General features: G+C 46.7%; 2 protein-coding genes and 1 non-coding gene across 4 annotated transcripts in view; 1 reads left to right on the plus strand and 2 right to left on the minus strand.

The window, feature by feature from the left end:
• The window catches only part of LOC117870001 (zinc finger protein OZF-like), an 876360-nt gene that overhangs the window by 198610 nt on the left and 657408 nt on the right, over positions 1–20342 (minus strand). The gene's annotated exons all lie outside the window — the stretch shown is intronic.
• The window catches only part of LOC117870043 (zinc finger protein OZF-like), a 191604-nt gene that overhangs the window by 31705 nt on the left and 139557 nt on the right, over positions 1–20342 (plus strand). The window lies entirely within an intron of this gene.
• On the minus strand, positions 8445–8517 carry TRNAF-GAA. The gene has a single exon. It is a non-coding gene; the product is annotated as a tRNA-Phe (tRNA).

The raw sequence follows: 20342 nt of genomic DNA on the forward strand, positions 1-20342 counted from the left end.
ATGCCCAAATAAATCTGTTAGTCTTTAAGGTGCCACCAGACTCCTTGTTGTTTTTGTAGATACAGACTAACACGGCTACCCCCTGATACTTGACACCATTTCTGTTCAGGTCACTCCTGGGAGATGCTACAAATGTGTAGAAAATGAAACTGGTGTTGAATGTGATATAGCTCCAGAAAGATACCTATTTTTAATAGATACCTGACATTTGGTGTTTTACAGGGATTCTAGGCCACTCCTGAATTTAGTCCCTAATTTAAAGCTGTGCCATTAGATTAAAGAAATAAAAGGGCATAGTTGGGGGAGTTATACCTCACTATCGCTACTGATATGTTGTGTGGTTGGTGAAGAATTCTATGCCATAGAAGTGTAAAATTACTCCAAGGAAGGTCAAAGATTTGACAAGAACTCAGGTAGAAATTGCAGGAAGTGGTGGTTGATTTTCATCCCAGAGATGGAAGCATTGGTGACCTGTGGCCCAGGTAAACTATTTTTAGAACACTGCTCCCTTGTTAAGTGGCATTGATCACACTCCTAAAGGATGCCATGATTAAATTGGGCACAACAGTCTTTTACCATTTGGATCCAAAGTTTCATGAATCAGAGAGCGAATCATAGAAGATTAGGGTTGGAAGACACCTCAGGAGTCATCTAGTCCAACCCCTTGCTCAAAGCAGGACCAACACCTCACCTTCCCTGTCTCCAGTTGCGCAAGAGCGAGTCTTTTCCCTCCTGCTGGGTGACTCACGCCCACTGGAGCCAGATCTTTGGTCGGGATGGTCTGACGGGATGGTCGCAGTGGGTTGAGCCTCTAGAACTTGCCACCCTGGCTACTGATTCCGGAGGACCTGCGGTTTGACCTGATGTTTGGGATTCTCGCTGCTTCACCTGATGCCCACAAGTTTGGCCCTTGTGCTTGCTGCCACACTTTTCCTCTTGCCCATGTGGTGCTTAAAGAAAGGAGTGCCAGGGCCAGGCTTCATAGGGATAGGCAGGAGGGAGAAAGAATCCCAAGCTGGAGCCCAGCACACCTTTCCTCCTCTGGGCACCTAGAGCAGAGGCGGCTTGTGCTGACAGCTCCAAGGGAAGGCTTAAAAGCCACAGAGTAACCAAGGGCAAGGAGGACCATGGCTATGCATGGCCAGCTGACAGCCACAAAGGCACCTGGCCAGCCTGCTCCCTGGCATGCCAAACACCCACTGAAGGCCACTCGCAGATCAGCATGCAGGGTGGCTGCTGATGCTCTGTGGCCAACATCAGAAGGTGGTAGGAAAGCAGGGCCAGCCCCCTGGTGAGGTCTCTTACTGTTCCAACTCAAGGTGCTCACATTTGCAGTGGGGCAGGAGAGTTTTCCCCAAGAGGCTTTTCCACAGCTGATGAGAAGCAGAGAAACACACAGGCTCCATTTAGCAAGCCCCCTCAAGCACAGGGACAGGTGCAGGTTTGGAAGAGGAAACTGCTCTACACTGTAGCCCGGGAATCCACACATTTTCTTTGGTAAGTCAGGAATGGTAAAGGCTAGACTGGAAGACCTGGGGCTCGCGCCCTTGTCATGCCCAACCCCCAACTCCTTCCCAGGGCTCTGGCTGAAGCCAGAGGATTGGCCTGAGCAGCCAAGAAGAGAACAGGACTTTCAGTACAAAGGGAAAACTGCACAAGCACAACCACGAAGGGACTCAAATCCTCAATCACCTGACCTGAAGTCAGGCATCTTCTCCATTAGGCCACACAAGAAAAGTCTCTCCACACACTTCTTTGGAAAGGCAGACACTGTGTTTCTTGGGTCATCTACTGAGGGGGCAGAGACACTCTGGGCACAAGAAGCAGAGTTCCTAGCTAGATGTGAGACTTAATTCTATGGAGCCAGGTACAGGACTTTGGCAGGGAGGCTTAAGTATGGGAGATTGGGTGCAGCAGATGGGCCGGCTGTCTAGTTGTGGAGATTTAGTTGCACTGAGGCCCAGGACGGAGGAGGAGGAATCCTGCTGATGGGCAGTGGCTGTGGAGAAAAAGGTGACTCACGTCCCAGGAACAAAGGGGTTCCTGGGACTCACCTGCCTGCTTGCTCTTGTGGTGGAAGGGGGCAGGTGCTCTCAGGAAGCCTGTTTTGTTAGTTCCTTCTGGGGCACCTGGCATTGGCCATTGTCAGAGGACAGGATACTGGGCTAGATGGACCTTTGGTCTGACCCACTCTGGCCATTCTTATGGGGTTTGCCAAGGTCACCTATGGATCTTCTCTTTGTGTTTCTGAAGGCTCTACAGGGCTGCATAAGCTGCAGCAAGTTTCTGGTCTTGGGTTTGATCTTGAGAAACAGGATTGTAGGCAAGGCAGGGAGTCAAAGGGCATTATGCCTGACAGCCAGCAGAAGTGCAGGTCGTGGGCAATGAGCCCAGGACAACTGGTAAATGTAGTGCATGAATGAGCCCAAACTAAAAGGTTTCTTGTTGGCCTCTTTGACATTATGAGTGTAATATAATATTTCATTGGAAGGTGACAGGGCCAGAAAGCGTTAATTAACTCACTGACTGACCTGACCTATGGGTGAACTTCAGTGACTGATCAGGAAGATAGGTAAATGAATAGAGCTTCGAAATGCAAGTCTGCATTGTTAGAGATCTCAAGGGTAGATGTTTGATCAGGTCTTGTTATGTAAGCAAATAAGTCTTGTCTATCGCTATAGCTTTGATTCGAAGATAAAAAAAGGAATATTAACATTTCTGATGATACTTGAGTGAAATAGTATTATTGTCTATATGTCTCTTCAAAGGTTGTGGTAACCTGTATCTGAACTGTTTAATGGATAAATTACCCTGTGCTAATTGCCAGGATGTTTGGAAGAAGGAGAGTTAGGCCTATTGTTTTCTTACGCAGAAAGGCTGCTGGAAATGTATAAGAACCCTGGGACCTGATCCTACTTCATCTCAGATCTGCTTTGGGTTTCAAGAGGGGGAAATCTTAAGCCACAGGGATTGAGATCCCCAGTCATTGACTGGAGCCACCCTGAATATGGACATTGGACTATAATTTAAAGGACTTTTGTCAACTACAAGCTCACCTCTGCTATGTATCTGAACCTCAAGAATTGAATTCAAGTCTGTATGTATATTGATCTTTTAACCAACACACTCACTCTCTTTTCTTTTTTAATGAATTTCAGCTTAGTTAATAAGAATTGGCTATTAGCGTGTATTTTGGGTAAGATCTAAGTTGTAATTGAACCTGAGTATGTGGCTGATCTTTTGGGATTGGAAGAACCTCTTCTTTTATATGATGAGATAAGATTTTCAGTAATCATCATCATATGTTTGACAGGTGTGTCTGGATGGAGGCCCGAGGCTGGGTACTTTAAGGGAACTGCGTTGTTTGGACTTCTAAGTAGCCAGTGAGGTACTATAGAAGCTGTTTTGTGCTGGCTTGGTAAATCTAAGTATTGGAATAGCCACCAGCTTTTGGGGTTTGTCTGCCCCATTTTGTTTGCAGTTCACCCAGATTGAGTGACCTCAGCTGGCTCCCACGGGCAGCACCGTCACAGTGGTGTAGTCATGCTAGGATCCAGAGAACCAGGTCAATTAAGGTTTGGCTCAGAACCCCACGCTATCCAAATTTGAATTTTGGTACTGAGAGTTTGGTTGGTTAAAGAGCAGTTGCAATGGATGAGCAAAGAGCATATGAGGGTCTTGACAAAAAAGCCCTGAAAGATTTGTGTTCAGAAAAGGAGATAAGCTTTAGAAAGAAAGCTACAAATCAAGAACTGAGAGAGCTGTTAATGGCCAGTGATCAGGAGGCAGGAGCACAGCCCTTACCTGATACTACAGAAACTGCAGAAGCAGTTAGAATGCAAAAGGCAGCAAGTAAACCGCAAGCCCTGAAAGACAGCCTGCAGTTTGAACATGAGTAAAAACCGGCAGAAATTCGAATGAGAGAGAAGCAAGCCTTGGCCCAGCTGGAGAAGGAGGCTGCTGAGGAGAGGATTCACCAGATGCAAAAGGAGATGGCCAGACTTCAGCTCCAAGTCAAAAAAAAAAAAAAGCAAGGGAAGAACAGCAGAAATTGTACCCTTTTGAAAATCCAGTTTATAACTATGTTGATATGTGGTATTACTCTGGGCAGTTTTCTGTGTTTAGCCAGTTTTGCTATGGCCATGGAGAGGGGGATTCTAACCTGGTGGGTAGTAGCTGTTTGTCTGTACAAGAAAGCAGTGTGTCTGTGAACGAAGTGTCTGAATGTCTATCCAGTGTCTCAAAAGTAAATCTGGAGTTAGATCAAAAGCAGAAAGATTTCATTGGTCAGGAAAATGTTTCTCAGGAGCAGATTAAAGTTTATGGTCAGGTTAAAGCCCTAACGGAGGAAGGAAAGGGTAGATCTTTGATGGGTGATGAATTATTGGCAAGTATAGCTTGTAAAAGTGAACCTGAAAAAGGTAATTGTGATTTGCTGGAAGTAGCTCAGTGTAGTGAGAAGAGCAGCAGTTTATCTGTTGGAAGTGGCAATTTGCCTGGTAAGGAAAGTTTGGATGAGCCTAGGCAGCCTTGTGAGTTGATGGCTTTGTCTAGTCAGCAGTTTCGGAAGGCAAGGATAGTGGAAGATGAGTGGCCCTATACCTTACTTGTTTCCAGTGTGGAGAATAGTAACGGTGAAGGAAATGTGCCTGTGTCTGTCAGGGGTATTGACTTGCCTATGAAGGAAGCTACTTCAGTCTCCAGACAGTTGTCTGTGAACAGCCCTGTGTGCTGGGACAAGGGAAATGAGATGCCAAGCTGTGTGTCTGGCAAAGGGAGAATGTATCTCTTTCTTTGTCTGTGAAGCAAACAGAAGGTGCCTTTCAGCCTGTGATGGTTGAGAATAGTACAGTTGTCTCAAAGTTGGTTCTGGATTCAACTAAAGCCCAGGAAGGAAATGGTCCTAAGTTTGTGTCTGCTGGGGAAAATGGCACTGTAACTAGGTTGCATCCAGTTAGTGTCTTTGCAAAATCCCAGAGATCAGACAATTCTGGTGCTTGTATTTTGCCTATTGCTAATGTGTGGTTGGAAATGGGTGTAGCAACTCTGTCTAATCAGGGTGATATCCTAGCCAGGGCACAAGGAGAGCATGAAGGTGATTTGATTGTGTTGCCTACTGACAGTTTGACAACTTGTAGCTAGAAGGAAAGAATTCCTGAGCTTACGTGTGTGAAAGGGAAGGAGAATGCTTCTAACCTTTTACCTAGTGAGTCTAAGAGTTTGCCTAAAAGGGGATTATGTAAAAATCCGCCTGATGGGCCAGTGGTGATCCTGGATATGAGTAAGACCCAGAAAGAGTCTGTTGTTGATCAAGAAAGTGTTCCTTTAGAGCAAGCTCTAGGTGAAGAAGGTAAGGGCTAAATTTCTAAAAGGAATGAAGTGTTACTTAGAAAAGCTGCTAAGGAAAGAAATCCTCATGGTAATCTGTGCAAGCAGTTAGCTACAACTACAGGGTATGAAAGTGATTTAATCAAGGAAGTTTCAGTTCCTAACAGCCAAAAATGTTCTGTTCTAAATGGATCCCACTGACTTTCCTTTTGAAAGATCCAGTGTGGATAGCTTTGAAAAGGTCTCAGATGGAGTAAGAGCTGTTAAGGAAGTTGAGCAGCCCTATAACCAAGTGGCTGGGTTTGGCCAGCTTGTTGGGAAGACAATGGTGTTGGAACAGGAATGTCTCCATGCTAATTCTTTAAGTGAGCAGTCTGTGCTTCAGGGTCTGAGGACAGATTTGGTTACTGGTGTGTCAGAGCAGAACAGTTTTATGGCTAAATGCATGAGGATGCGGGGGAGAGCAAGCAAACTCTCACCCTCAGACTCTTTGGATTTGTGTGGTATCTCTGTAAGACAGAGTCCAGCCTTGGAATTGGTAGCAGCTGAAAATCTAAAAGCTAGTGTCTGTGTTGATGCAAAGTACCTGGCTGTCAGGAAGAAGAAAGACTTGCTAATAGCGGGTTTAATATGTGGTTGGGAGAATTCCACATCCATAAATCTCACACCTGGGTTTGTAATGTCAGGCAGCAGCAAACAAGTCCCTTTATATGTGAAGGGAGGGGTTGTGAGGGGGAGGGCTATGGAGTGTCTCTGTAAATGGGAGGGACTGTGAGGATATAGTCACCTCCAGGAAGCAGGAGCCCCCGGAGATGGGGGTTGAACTGCCCCCCTTCGCCCAGGTACTTTAGGGGGCCCTAGGGCTCAGCATGGAGCTGCTGTCCCTGCAGGGTTCCTGGGAGTCACAAAGGGGTGATGTGAGGTTACTGCCCCATCTGTCCTGGGGTGGGGGACTGGAGCCTCCAGAACAGCCCTGTGGGGACTCAGCCCTGTGGGGAATTCACTGTCTGTGGAAAAGCACGTCTAGGAATGGGGAGTCCCAGCTGCATTACAGCGTCAGGAAGGAGAAGAGAGAGTCATTGCTTTAGACCAGTCTGGGTGTGCTGGGTGTGGAGGAGGGTGTCCAGCTCTCAGTCTGCAGAATGGCCAACCCCAAATGTTCAAAAACCCTGAGTCAGGCTCACCAAAAATCACAAGATTGGCTTTGAAATCAGGAGATTCTGTAAAAATAATACAGCTACAGTTTACTTAGGAAGTGCACTTCTCCTATATAGGTCATAAGGATCCTATCTGTCTGAATACTGGCTGCTCTTTCTTTCTTTGATCTGCAGAGTGACTGATGCTTTTCAGATATCAGTTGTGGGTACAGGAGGGTTTCATTGCATCTTCTCTTTAAGGGAAATTACTGCTTTGTTCAACCCCGAAGAGCTATGAGATCTTTGCTCACCAATTCTCATAAAACTTGTATTTGTCATGCCTTTTTGGTGACTTTAGTATTATGATCTGTTATAAATAAAGTGCATTTCATTGATTGGTTTTAAAATGAAATTAGTAACTGGAAAAAATGGCCAATATTTTTTTTAAACCTGTGACAATTATAAACTACTGTAGTCTGTCATTTACTTTCTAGAATCTAAAGTATATCTAAGTATAATCTAAAGTTCTCATGCAAAATGCCAGCTGTGCAAACCCTTCCGTGGCTGGATCATTCTTGTGTTTTTATTTTAAGTACAAATAAATATGTATAATGAATTTAAAAGTATGTAATTAGTAATTTGATATGTCGGGTGGTGCCTTTTTTATGTGTTCGCTCCCCCTGATGTTAGAATCTGGCTACGCCACTGGATACAGACTAACACAGCTACCACTCTGAAACATATTAATTTATCTAGTTCTCTTTTAAACCATGTTATAGTCCTAGCCTTTTAAACCCTGTTATACTCCTAGCCTTCACAACCTCCTCAGGCAAGGAGTTCGACATGCTGACTATGTGCTGTGTGAAGAAGAACCTCCTTTTATTTGTTTTAAACCTGTTGCCCATTCATTTCATTTGGTGGCCCCTAGTTCTTATATTATGGGAACAAGTAAATAACTTATCCTTATTCACTTTCTCCACATCACTCATGATTTCATATACCTTTATCATATCCCCCATTAGTCTCCTCTTTTCCAAGCTGAAAAGTCCTAGTCTCTTTAATCTCTCCTCATATGGTACCCGTTCCAAACCCTAATCATTTTAGTTGCCCTTCTCTGAACCTTTTCTAATGCCAGTATATCTTTTTTGAAATGAGACCACATCTGTACGCAGTATTCAAGATGTGGGTGTACCATGGATTTATATAAAGGCAATAAGATATTCTCCATCTTATTCTCTATCCTTTTTAAAATTATTTCTAACATCCTGTTTGTTTTTTTGACTGCCGCTGCACACTGCATGGTCATCTTCAGAGAACTATCCATGATGACTTAAAGCTCTCTTTCCTGATTAGTTGTAGCTAAATTGCCCCCACCATATTGTATGTATAGTTGGGGCTAATTTTTCCAATGTGCATTACTTTACATTTATCCACATTAAATTTCATTTGCCATTTTGTTGGCCAATCACTTAGTTTTGTGAGATCTCTTTGAAATTCTTCACAGTCTGCTTTGGTCTTAACTATCTTGAGAAGGTTAGTATCGTCTACAAACTTTGCCACCTCACTGTTTACCCCTTTCATTTATGAATAAGTTGAATAGGATTGGTCCTAGGACTGACCATTGGGGAACACCTCCCCAATGTTACCCCTCTCCATTCTGAACACACCGATGGGTGAATGTGGAGAAAGTGGTGGCAGCCCTTCGATAGGTTGGCTGCTAGAGCAAAGGACTGGAGCCGTCACTCAGGAAGTCATCCTTACATCACCCTTCTGACTCCAGCTTGAAGGAGGACTTCTTTTTCTTCCCCTTGCTGACAAAGAGCAAGAGAAGAAAGAAAGCTAAGGTGGGCAAACTCAGAGCATAAGTCCACGCTGTCTTTTCTTGCTTGGGAGCCCGAAATGAGGGACTCATGGTGGGTAAAGGCACTGCTTCACTTCCAGAAAATGGCCCACTGCTGCAAACAATGGGACTAAAGAGTATGCCAAAGCCTGGGATTGAACCAGGGATCTCTAGATCTTCAGTCTAACGCTTTCCCGAGTGAGCTACTTCAGCACCTAAAGGGCACTTTTTTGGCCTGCTGCTTCTCTGTCCGGGATGTCTTTCTCAGCCATGGCACACAAAAAGGGCATCATTGCGAGCGCCCATGAAGTCAAGATGAATTTTTGCCTGCCTTGCTCAGCTTGACTTGCTTCCTCACCCCATTCCTGCCTTAGATCCTGGGTTACCTGGTGGCTGAAGGTGGTCCATTGTCTCAAGCGGTGCCAGAACCTGACACAGTGCCCCTGGGCAGCCTTTGCTCTGCACATGCCGGCTGTGCACATTTGCAAATACTTTAAAGCTCCTGTCAGTAAGTTCTGGGGACAGTTGCTCTCCTTCAGAGGAAGCTCCCTAAAATTGGCCTGTCTCACCCAGGGGTACGCTGACCTCTGTTCAGACTGAGCCGAAGCGGGGGCCTCCCTGCTGTGGCTGCCGCTGCTGTGAGGGCAGCCATTCTTGTGGATGAAACCATCCTACAAGCACTTTCCACCTAACCAACCACTTCTCCCAGTTTGCATTCCCCACCTCATCCCCAACCGAATGCTAGAAGGCCCAGCCCATCAACCTGCCCACTCTTGCAGCCTCCTCTTCTGCCCTGACTGATAGGGAGGAGTATTAAGCCTCCCTCCCTTAGGCCCGCTCTTCAGCATTCCTGGGGAACACCAACACCGCCCAAGTGACTTTAGGCCAGTAGGTCAACCAATAGGGCTGCCTCCTAGGCCAGGCTGCAGCCCAGCTTCAGGACTCAGAGGAAATGCCGCTCGCATCCCTATCTACAGGACTCCAGGCACGGCCAGACTTCTGGATCAAACGTCCCCTCTTGTGCTCAAGTCACAACAGCTAGCAGGCAAAAGACAAGCTACCATGTCATTTGAGAGAGCAAGATGAAGCTTTGGAAATCCCAGTATGGTTAGCTGGCAACGAAAGGACCCCAAGGTCCCACTGAGACTTGAATTTTGATTGCAGGATTCAAAGCCCTGAGTGCTGGCCCTTACACCATGGGACCAGCAGGGGAGCCCTTGACCTCTGCTGACTTCTGGCAGGGAGGATACTGTGGGGACAATTTTTTCTGGCAGGGAGGACCCAGTGGGAAAATGGCTGTCTGGCCAGCCCTGCATTTGCTCAAGAAGTCAGCACACAGTGCTTTGCTGCAGGCCCAGAGGCCTTTCTTCCCAGGCAAACCTGAAGTCAAGGAAAGTCCTTCTGAAGTTCTTGGGGGATATCATAGGGAGAAAGTATCGGAGGGGTAGCTGTGTTAGTCTGAATCTGTAAAAAGCAACAGAGGGTCCTGTGGCACTTTTAAGATTAACAGAAGTATTGGAGCATAAGCTTTGTGGGTGTATGCCCACTTCATCAGACACAAGAGAAAGTGTCCCTCTGTCTGACTAGGGACAGGGACTTGAACCCTGGACCCTCAGGTTAAAAGTCTGATGCTCTATCAACTGAGCTAGCCAGGCTCACATGCAAAAGAGGCAAATTTCATGCAGAAGAGAAATTAGTCAAGAAAAAGAGGGCAGGAAACAATACAGAAAACCTGCTACTCTTGCTTTCTTAGCAGTCCTAGCCCCAGCCTGCTCCTCCATCCAGCACCCTGAGGCCTTATTCTTTTTTTAGTTAAATATCAAATCCAGGAGAAAACACAGTTATACAAAGCAAAATGAAATCACAAACAGAAATGTCATTGGAAATACAAAAATAAAAAAGGAAAATGCAATCCCCATCACTTTATCATATCTGGGCTTTTCCTGTATCGAGAGCACTCGCTAAGGTCCCTGTGTGCTTACGAGAAACCTGAAGTAACTCATACCACAGCCTGAACATGAAATTCAACTGCTCCCAGGTGCTGCAGTAAAACCCTTTCCCTTCTGTGACGTTGCACTCCATGTGATTTTATGAAAATATGCTAATGAGTGTGAATATAATATAACTGGGATATGCTTCATGCAAAAGATCTCTTGTAAGGTATCATTACAAAGCTTATACTATACTGTGTGTGTTCATCCTACTTGTATGAACCTATCATTCTTGTATCTGAAACTAGAAATATGAAATAAACTCTGAGGTCCTGTTGTAATTATGCAAAGTGTGGGCCATTAATAGAGGTTTGGAATCTTGATGGCTCCCATTAACCAGAACAATTGACTGTAGATGGCTCTCTCCTGCACCATCTGTGAGTCAGGGCAGGAAGAATGAAGGCTTGGGGTCTCACAGGACATGTGACCATGTCACTTGGTAGAGGAATCCATCTTAAACCTAGGGCTTTTCCCCAGGAGAGAGACAAAGTATGCCTGCCTTGTACCAAAGCTATATAAGGGGGTGGGACAGAAGAAAGGTGGCTGCAGTCATGAGAAGTCCCCTACCTAACACTTGAGCTGGAACAAGGACTATACCAGGCGAAAAGATTGGGCCCAGACTAGAAATAAGGCTAGTCTGTGAAAGAAGCTTATTGGAAGATCTCTGAGGGTGAGATTTTATCTGTATTGAGTTTCATACTGTATTAGGCTTAGACTTGCATGTTTTTGTTTTATTTTGCCCCCTGGAGAATACATACTCCGTAGAGAAGGAAAAGTTAATGCCTTAGAAAAGTCTCTGTGTGTGTGTTAGATGGGTGGGAGGGTGTCTAGAAACCACTCTCCTATAGTTTCTTTTCTCTGATTTCCTTTAGAAAATCTGAAGCAGGGAGCAAAAACCATTGCCTTCTCTGAGGCTTGAACTCAGGATCTCCTGACATCCTGCCAACTGCGCTAAGACGACTTGGAAAAGCTTTAGCCTTAGTGCATATAGGATCCTCCTATAGCAGTGACTGGGGCAGGGAAGAAGCCAGGGGTGTGCTGGAAGAAGCAGGGAGATCTGGTGCTCAGAGACTTTTCCTGGCAGCTTTCTCAGCAGCAAATAAATCAATTTGCCCTGCCAGTGAACAATCTACTGCAACTAATGGCAGCAGAGGGTGGATGTTTCCAAGCTGTTCACCCACTTCTACATTTTAGAAAATACTCTCCTTTTTCCTAATAAGGCACTTTCCATATGAATTAGGTAAAGCAAGTTGGGGAAACTACACCGGTAACAGGAACAAGTACTCTAGGTAAGGCTCGAACTCATAACCCCAGCAGTATTCCCATTTGCACTAACCAGTTGCACCATTGCAGGGTCTTCTTACACAAAGCTGGGAAGCAAGCAGTTATCAGTCTCTGTGGTTCACACCTTTGCCTGGTAATTGAAAGGCTGATGTATCAAACCTAACTCAAGGTGCGGCTTTTCAGCGATGAGACTCCAGTACATTTTAACAGGAAGAAAATCTCCTATATTCTGGTATGGCCCCATTTGACTCCTTCTGCCCATCTCCTCCCCCACCCCAGTCTCTTTCCTTCCCTATTGGGGCCATGCAGAGGGGCGCCCCAGTCAGTCTCTGTCACAGAGAGTCTGTATCCCATAAAGGGAGGGAGGGGTCGCTCTAAAACATTCATAATGGGGAGGGGAGTGGTGTGCATGGTTATGGGGAGAAGGGATGGAGAACTAACAGTGGGGCCCAGAGAGATTCCCCCAGATTGGGGAGATCCCCTGCTGCCCACCATCAGCCAGCTGTGGGAAGATCAACTTTGGATTGCTTAGGGAAACCACCTTTAAAAATACAAGTGTAACATGCTGGTTACATTTTAATAAGACAAAAGCCGCCTCAAACCCAGTGTCCTGATATTTTACCAGCTGCAGACACAAAGCGAGTCAAATTACAGTTTCCGTTATGAGTCAGGGCACACAGAAGGATCCGGAGGCTTTTCATTCCTTAGGTTCTGCTACAGTTTCATTTCTGTCCTGTTCCAAGACTTATCATTGTGCAAAGCAACATTAGGCCCTTGGGAGTGTCCCCTCTGGTCCTGCCTGCTGCCCCTGGGCAATTTAAAACAGCCCGGGGACGCCTGCCACCACCACCAGCAGCACAAGGGGGCTAAGGCTGCCCCTGTCCAGCCCAACCTTCTTCTGATGCACCTCAGCCCACCCCCTTGCAGGGTTTGAAGCTTGCATTACTTAAATTCCAGGACAGTGAGGGATTTCAGCTCCCCTTTGCCCAGAGGGAACCTTCACCCCACTCCCAACCAGATTCTTGTCCATGGGATCACTGTAGGAGGGCTGTGTCTTTTCTCTCTCTACAACAGGCCAGGGTGCAATAACTGGGGCATCTGAGCACGCTGTGGGGCTGCTATTCCCCTTCCCCTTCTATGGTCTCATCTGTCATTGCCTCCAGCCTTTTTTTCTATCCATAATCACCACCATCCCAAGCAAGCTGCACTCGCCTCAAAGGATATGTCTACACTACGGGATTACTCCGAATTTACAGAATTCGATTTTTGGTAACCGATTTTATAAAGTTGAATGTATGTGGCCACACTAAGCACATTAATTCGTTGGTGTGCGTCCATGTTCCGAGGCTAGCGTCGACTTCCGGAGCGTTGCACTGTGGGTAGGTATCCAATAGCTATCCCATAGTTCCTGCAGTCTCCCCCACTGATTGGAATTCTGGGTTGAGATCCCAATGCCTGATGGGGCACAAAACATTGTCGCAGGTGGTTCCGGGTACAGCCTCACCCCTCTCTCCATGAAAGCAACGGCAGACAACCTTTTTTCCTGGGTGAACACTGCAGACGCCATACCACGGCAAGCATGGAGCCCGCTCAGCTCAAGACAACAGTCATGAACATTGTAAACACCTCGCACATTATCATGCAGTTTATGCTGAACCAGGACCAGAAAAAACAGGTGAGGAGGAGGCGGCGACGGCAGCGCGGTGACGAGAGTGATGAGGACATGGACATGGACAAAGAATTCTCTCAAACCGCAGGCCCCATCGCTTTGGATATCATGTTGTTAATGGGGCCGATTCTGGGCCAGAAAACAAGCACAGACTGGTGGGACCACATAGTGTTGCAGGTCTGGGACAATTCCCAGTGGCTGAGAAACTTTCACATGCATAAGGGCACTTTCATGGAACTTTGTGACTTGCTTTCCCCTGCCCTGAAGCACCAGAATACCAAGATGAGAGCAGCCCTCACAGTTGAGAAGCGAGTGGCAATAGTCCTGTGGAAGCTTGCAATGCCAGACAGCTACCGGTCAGTTGGGAATCAATTTGGAGTGGGCAAATCTACTGTGGGGGCTGCTGTGATGCAAGTAGCCAAAGCAATCACTGAGCTGCTGCTACAAAAGGTAGTGACTCTGGGAAATGTGCAGGTCATCGTGGATGGCTTTGTTGCAATGGAATTCCCTAATTGTGGTGGAGCGATAGATGGAACCCATATCCCTATCTTGGCACCGGACCACGAGGACAGCCAGTACATAAACTGCAAGAGGTACTTTTCAATGGTGCTGCAAGCATTGGTGGATCACAAGGGTCGTTTCACCAACATCAATGTGGGATGGCTGGGAAGAGTTCATGACGCTCGCGTCTTCAGTAACAATAATCTGTTTAAATGGCTGCAGCAAGGGATTTACTTCCCAGACCAGAAAATAACAGTTGGGGATGTTGAAATGCCTATAGTTATCCTTGGGGACCCAGCCTACCCCTTAATGCCATGGCTCATGAAGCCATACACAGGCAGCCTGGACAGTAGTCCAACTACAGGCTGTTCAACTACAGGCTGAGCAAGTTTAGAATGGTGGTAGAATGTGCATTTCCATGTTTAAAGGGTTGCTGGCACACGTTACTGACTCGCTCAGACTTCAGCCAAACCAATATTCCCATGGTTATTGCTGCTTGCTGTGTGCTCCACAATCTCTGTGAAAGTAAGGGGGAGACCTTTATGGCGGGGTGGGAGGCTGAGGCAAATTGCCTGGCTGCAGATTACATGTAGCCAGACACCAGGGCGATTAGAAGAGCACATCAGGAAGCGGTGCGAATCAGAGAAGCTTTGAAAACCAGTTTCATGACTGGCCAGGCTACGGTGTGAAAGTTCTGTTTGTTTCTCCTTGATGAAAACCCGCCCCCTTTATTGACTCATTCTCTGTAAACAACCCACCCTCCCCCTTAGATCACAGCCTGCTTTCAAAGGAAATAAAGTCACTATCATTTAAAAATCATTTATTCTTTATTAATTGATTATAAAAAGAGGGAGAGAACTGACAAGGTAGCCCGGGTGGGGTTTGGGAGGAGGATAGGAGGGAAGGAAAAAGCCACTAAAAAAATTTAAAATAACGACAGCCTTTTGCTTGGGCTGTCCACTGGGGTGGAGTGGGAGGGTGCACGGAGCCTCCCCGCGTTCTTACACGTCTGGGTGAGGAGGCTATGGAACATGGTGAGTGGGGAGGGTGGTTATACAGGGGCTGTAGCGGCACTCTGTAATCCTGCTCCTGTTCCTGAAGCTCCACCAGATGCCGGAGCGTGTCCGTTTGCTCACGCAGCAGCCCCAGCATTGCATCCTGCCTCCTCTGATCTTGCCACCTCTCATCTCGAGCATCTCTCCTCTCCTCACGTTGGTCCCCCCTGTCCTCACGTTCACTGGCATCTTTCCTGTACTTTGATACCGTGTCCTTCCACTCATTCAGATGAGCTCTTTCATTGTGGGTCGAGTCCATGATTTCCGAGAACATTTCATCTCGCGTTCTTTTTTTTCACCGCTTTATCTGAGATAGCTTTCTGGACGGAGGAGGGAGGCTTGAAAAATTTGCAGCTGCTGGAGGGGGGGGAGGGAGGGGAAAAAAGGGAGAGAAGTATTTTAAAAGATACATTTTACAGAACAATGCTTATACTCTTTCATGGTGAACAACACTATTCACATTACATAGCACATGTGATTTCAGTAGAAGGTCGCATTTTGCATCTTAATATTGAGTGCCTGCGACTTTGGTGTTAAAGATCACAGACGCAGGTCCGGGCAACAGAATTCGGCTTGCATGCGGCCATGGTAAGCCATTGTCTTTCGGCTTCTGCAGCCTTAAAGCAGTGCCCTCCTTTCCCACATACCAAGCAAAGCCCGTTGAGTGCTGCAGTTTTCCTGTTAACGTGCAGCAGCAGAAAACAAACTAACCCCCCCGCATCCAATTCTCTGGGATGATCGCTTTATCCCTCCCCCCACCGTGTAGCTGGTATCAGGGAAGATCCCTGCAGAAACCAAACTAACCCCTCCCCCGCCATGAATTATCTGGGATGATCGCTTTACCCCTCCCCCCCACCGCGTGGCTGGTATCAGGGAAGATCCCTGCTAGACAAATGTGAAAAGCTCAGCGCCAATTCCCTCTCCCCCTCGCCCCCCGTTTGGCTAACTGCAGAGAAGGATTTCTTTTCAGCCACAGGCAAACAGCCCAGTAGGAATGGCCACCTCTGTCCCCTCATTAAATTCCCATATTTCAACCAGGTTACCATGAACGATATCACGCTCCTGACGATAACACAGCAAGATAAAGAATGGATGTTGCTTGAATGCCAGCAAACACCGGGACCATACGCTGCCAGGCTTTGTTATACAATGATACCAGATTACTTGCTACTAGCATGGCGTGGTCAAGTGTCCTACCATGGAGGACGGAATAAGGCTGCACTGCCGAGAAACCTTGTGGAAAGGCTTTTGGAGTACCTCCAGGAGAGCTTCATGGAGATGTCCCTGGAGGATTTCCGCTCCATCCCCAGACACGTTAACAGACTTTTCCAGTAGCTGTACTGGCCGTGAATGCATCCCAAGTCCTCAGGGCAAATTAATCATTAAAAAATGCTTGCTTTTAAACCATGTTTTCTATTTACAAAGGTACACTCACTGGAGGTCTCTTCCATGGCCTCATTGTCTGGGGGTTGGGAGGGTACTTCAGTCAGGCTGAGAAAAAGATCCTGGCTGTTGGGGAGAACGGAGTACTGTGTGCTCTCCGCAAGCTCGTCATCATCCTCCTCCTCATCATCTTCCCCATCTGCAGAATCCTCAGGCATGGCTGAGATTACCCCCTGCTTGGAATCCACGGTCAGAGGTGGGGTAGTGGTGGCGGCGCCCCCTAAATTGCATGTGGCTCAGCGTAGAAGCGGCATATCTGCGGCTCTGACCCGGAGTGACCATTTGCCTCTTTTGTTTTTTGATAGGTTTGTCTGAGCTCCTTAATTTTCATGCAGCACTGTAGTGAGTCCCTATTGTGGCCTCTGTCCATCATGCCCTTGGAGATTTTTTCAAAAGTTTTGGCATTTCGTCTTTTCGAACGTAGTTCTGCTAGCACGGAATCCTCTCTCCATATAGCGATCAGATCCAGTACCTCCCGTACGGTCCATGCTGGTGCTCTTTTTCGATTCTCGGACTGCATGGTTACCTGTGCTGATGAGCTATGCGTGGTCACCTGTGCTCTGCACGCTGGGCAAACAGGAAATGTAATTGAAAAGTTCGTGGGGCTTTTCCTGTCTACCTGGCCAGTGCATCCGAGTTCAGATTGCTGTCCAGAGCGGTCACAATGGTGCACTGTGGGATAACTCCCGGAGGCCAATACCGTCGAATTGTGGCCACACTAACCCTAATTCAAAATGGCAATGTCAATTTCGGCGCTACTCCCCTCGTCGGGGAGGAGTACAGACAGCGATTTTAAGAGCCCTTTATTTCAAAGTAAATGGCTTTGTTGTGTGGACAGGTGCAGGGGTAATTTGATTTAACGCTGCTAAATTCAAACTAAACTCATAGTGTAGACCAGGCCAAAGAGACAGTGTCCCCTGTTGGGTGTAAATCACTGACCTCTCTCCTCTCTGAGCACTGACTGCCCCTCTGTTTCCTTGCCTCTCAGTCTGTGCAGATGGGATCTTTCCCTCCAGTGCTGGAGGATTCCCCCTTCTCATCTACCATTGTCCCAAGCAGCACAGCATGTGGGAATCTTAAATGTACCAAGGTGACTTAAGAGCAGAAACCCCCACAGACCTTCCATTCAATTGGCACTTGTCCCTCACTGAGCTGAATTGAAAATCATGCAGGGAGACTGCTGGACCACATCCCCTCTGGGCATGAGCAAAGCAGCAGGGTTAAAAAAAGTGCCAGGAAATGCTGGGGTTTGAACCCAGGGCTTCATATATGCAAAGTATGTGCTCTACCACTGAGCTACATCCCCAAATGGTCAGTGTATGCTATGGGTTACACTCAAAGCCCTCCTCTTTCCAGAGCATCCAGTGGCCTATAAGCAGCATGGCAGACACATTCCCTGCTCTGAGGGCCAAACCTGCTGTCCTGGAGGTTGGTGGTTCTTTGGAGTCACTTTGCAGCAGAGCCAGATTCTATGTGTTGGGCAGATAGAGTGTGTGCCCTGGACTCAGGGTGCAGAGATAGAAGAATCAGGCCTCTCCCCTGCATTGGGTGGGGGGTGCTGCAATCCCCTGCTGGAAGGTAATGGTGGTGGGGAATGCTGTGAACAGCTCAACACCTGACCCTGGTGGCAGAAGTGGTGTGGGGAGCTCCAGTTATTTTTAGGATCTGCTATTTCCACCTGCCTGTAAAGTCCAGCTTTCCCCAGCACATGCACTGCGATGCAGTTGGGTCACTGTTTCCATGGCTGAACAGCAAAGAATCGCTCCCGGTTTCCCTTCTATCTGCAGCATGATTAGCCTGTGTCAGTGATCAATGAGGTAGATCTTGTTGTAGATTCTTATTCATTCTCCACTTTGAAAATTCACACAATCCCTTTCCCATGCAGATTCCCAGCACCTCAGTGATCCTGGTAGCAGGGGTTGGGTCCTGAGATTTTCACTGTTCTTTCTTCCTTCCACCTGGAGTGAATTCAGCTTTTTTCCCATTCCACACAATCCATGAAATAACAACAGCAGCATAAAGAAAGAGGGGAGGGAACATCTCACTACCAGGGCTGGATGTGCCCAGGGCCCCCTGCTTGTCCATTATTTCCATGGAATCTGGCACCCTGCTTTGCAGAAGGGATAGAGAAAGATCTTGTTGTTCCTGTGTCTGTGCAAAGAAAATTGTGCTTCTATATGAAAGAGAGGCGGGAAATGGCCCCATGGTGGGACAATATCCTCAGGATTAAGAGCAAAAGACTCAGGCTGAGAACCAATTTAACTCCACTCATCTGGGATGTAACAAATTGTCTTCCATGGAGACACTGGGAACTTGTGACATTGATCCAGACTCTGTGTGTTCAGACTGCTTTAACTCATGGTAAAAACATGATCTTGATTCCAAGAAGGGAGAGAGGAGAAGCCTGAAACTGACTTTAGTCCTAGGCTGGGGTCCCTTGAATGGTGGGAAACATCTTTTGCTGCTACCCAGGGACAGCAGGCTACTGGCAACATACCAGGGCTGGGATGAGCAGGGAATGTTGCATGGACTTTATCATAGAGGGCCCATCCTGCTTCTCAGAGCCCACAGCTGCCATTTGAATGCATCTGAAAGTTACAAGGAACAATGATCTGTGTTAAAGGAAGGTTGACATTTATTAGAGTCCCAATTTATACTGTGTGCAGGAAGAAAGGATTGAATGTGTAACAGGTAGTTTGGTAAATCTTGGTTATTTTATTTTTCTAAGAGGTTCCTATGCACCTCCAGTAGAATTTTCAGTCCCAATGGCAACTTACTTACCAAATGTAATACAAACTAGTCCATTCCTCCCAAGTGGATGTGGTTCTTTGTCTTCTACACATTGTAGCCCATGGAGGCCAAGGATGAAATTGATGAAAACATAAACTAGACACTTACACGATTGAAACTGATTTCAGCTGAGGGACATATTTGCTAGGTTTTTATGCATTTGCACAGGAAAACATTAAGTGTTTCCATTCATTTCAGGTATCCCTATTCAGTGGAACTCCTGAACATAATGGATATGCACTTATTTTTGTTAAAGGAACAGGCTTGCAAGGGGACACTTGGATCTGAACCAAGGACCACTTGGTCTGCAGTCAAACACTCTACCACTGAGCTATACCCCAATGACATGTCTGTATGTAAGTCAGTGATCTTAAGGATTTTGAAGGAAAGGCCCTGCCTCAAAGAGCTCCTTTTCCATTCCCAGACCACAGTGGTTTTAAAAATGGGGTTTGATTAAACTTTATATATAGATGTAGACACCACAGCTTGCACACCCACTGATATAGCTTCCCCCAGTGACATAGCTACCACCTCTCGGGGAGATGGATTAACTACACGGATGGGACAGCTCTCTCCTATCTGCTTAGAGCATCTTCATTATTTATGAATAAGTAGGAAATAACCTACTGAATGGACAGTAACCAATTTATCAAATATCGCTGAGTCTGCATTCAATATGGGTAACTGGTCTTATTGGGCTGGATTAGTAGGAGCATTGCAACCAGATCAAGGGAAGTGATTATTCCCCTCTATTCGGCACTGGTGAGGCCACATCTGGAGCATTGCATCCAGTTTTCTCCCCCCCCCCCACTACAGAAACAAATTGGAGAGAGTGTAGGGGAGGGCAACAAAAATGATTAGGGGAAAGGATCTTATGAGGAGAGGCTGAGGGAACTGGGATTATTTAGTCTGTAAAAGAGAAGAATGAGGGGGATTTGATAGCTGCTTTAAACTACCTGAAAGGGGGTTCCAAAGAGGATGGATCTAGATTATTCTCAGTGGTACTTGATGACAGAATAAGGAGTAATGGTCTCAAGTTGCAGTGGGGGAGGTGTAGGTTGGATATTAGGAAACACTATTTCACTAGGACAGTGGTGAAGAACTGGAATGGGTTACCTAGGGAGGTGGTGGAATCTCCATCCTTAGAGGTTTATAAGTTCCTGGGATAGTCCTTGGGAGTGTGGATACCTTTAATGGGCCAGCAGCGAGTCTGGCTCCTCCATTGTTGCACCTGAAAGGCTGGTGGTGGGCATTTCCCAACCTTATAACATATTTCAGTAACGCACACAGAGCAAAACTTCATAA

This window comes from Trachemys scripta, chromosome 25, assembly GCF_013100865.1.
Source record: "Trachemys scripta elegans isolate TJP31775 chromosome 25, CAS_Tse_1.0, whole genome shotgun sequence".
Taxonomy (NCBI): domain Eukaryota; kingdom Metazoa; phylum Chordata; order Testudines; family Emydidae; genus Trachemys; species Trachemys scripta.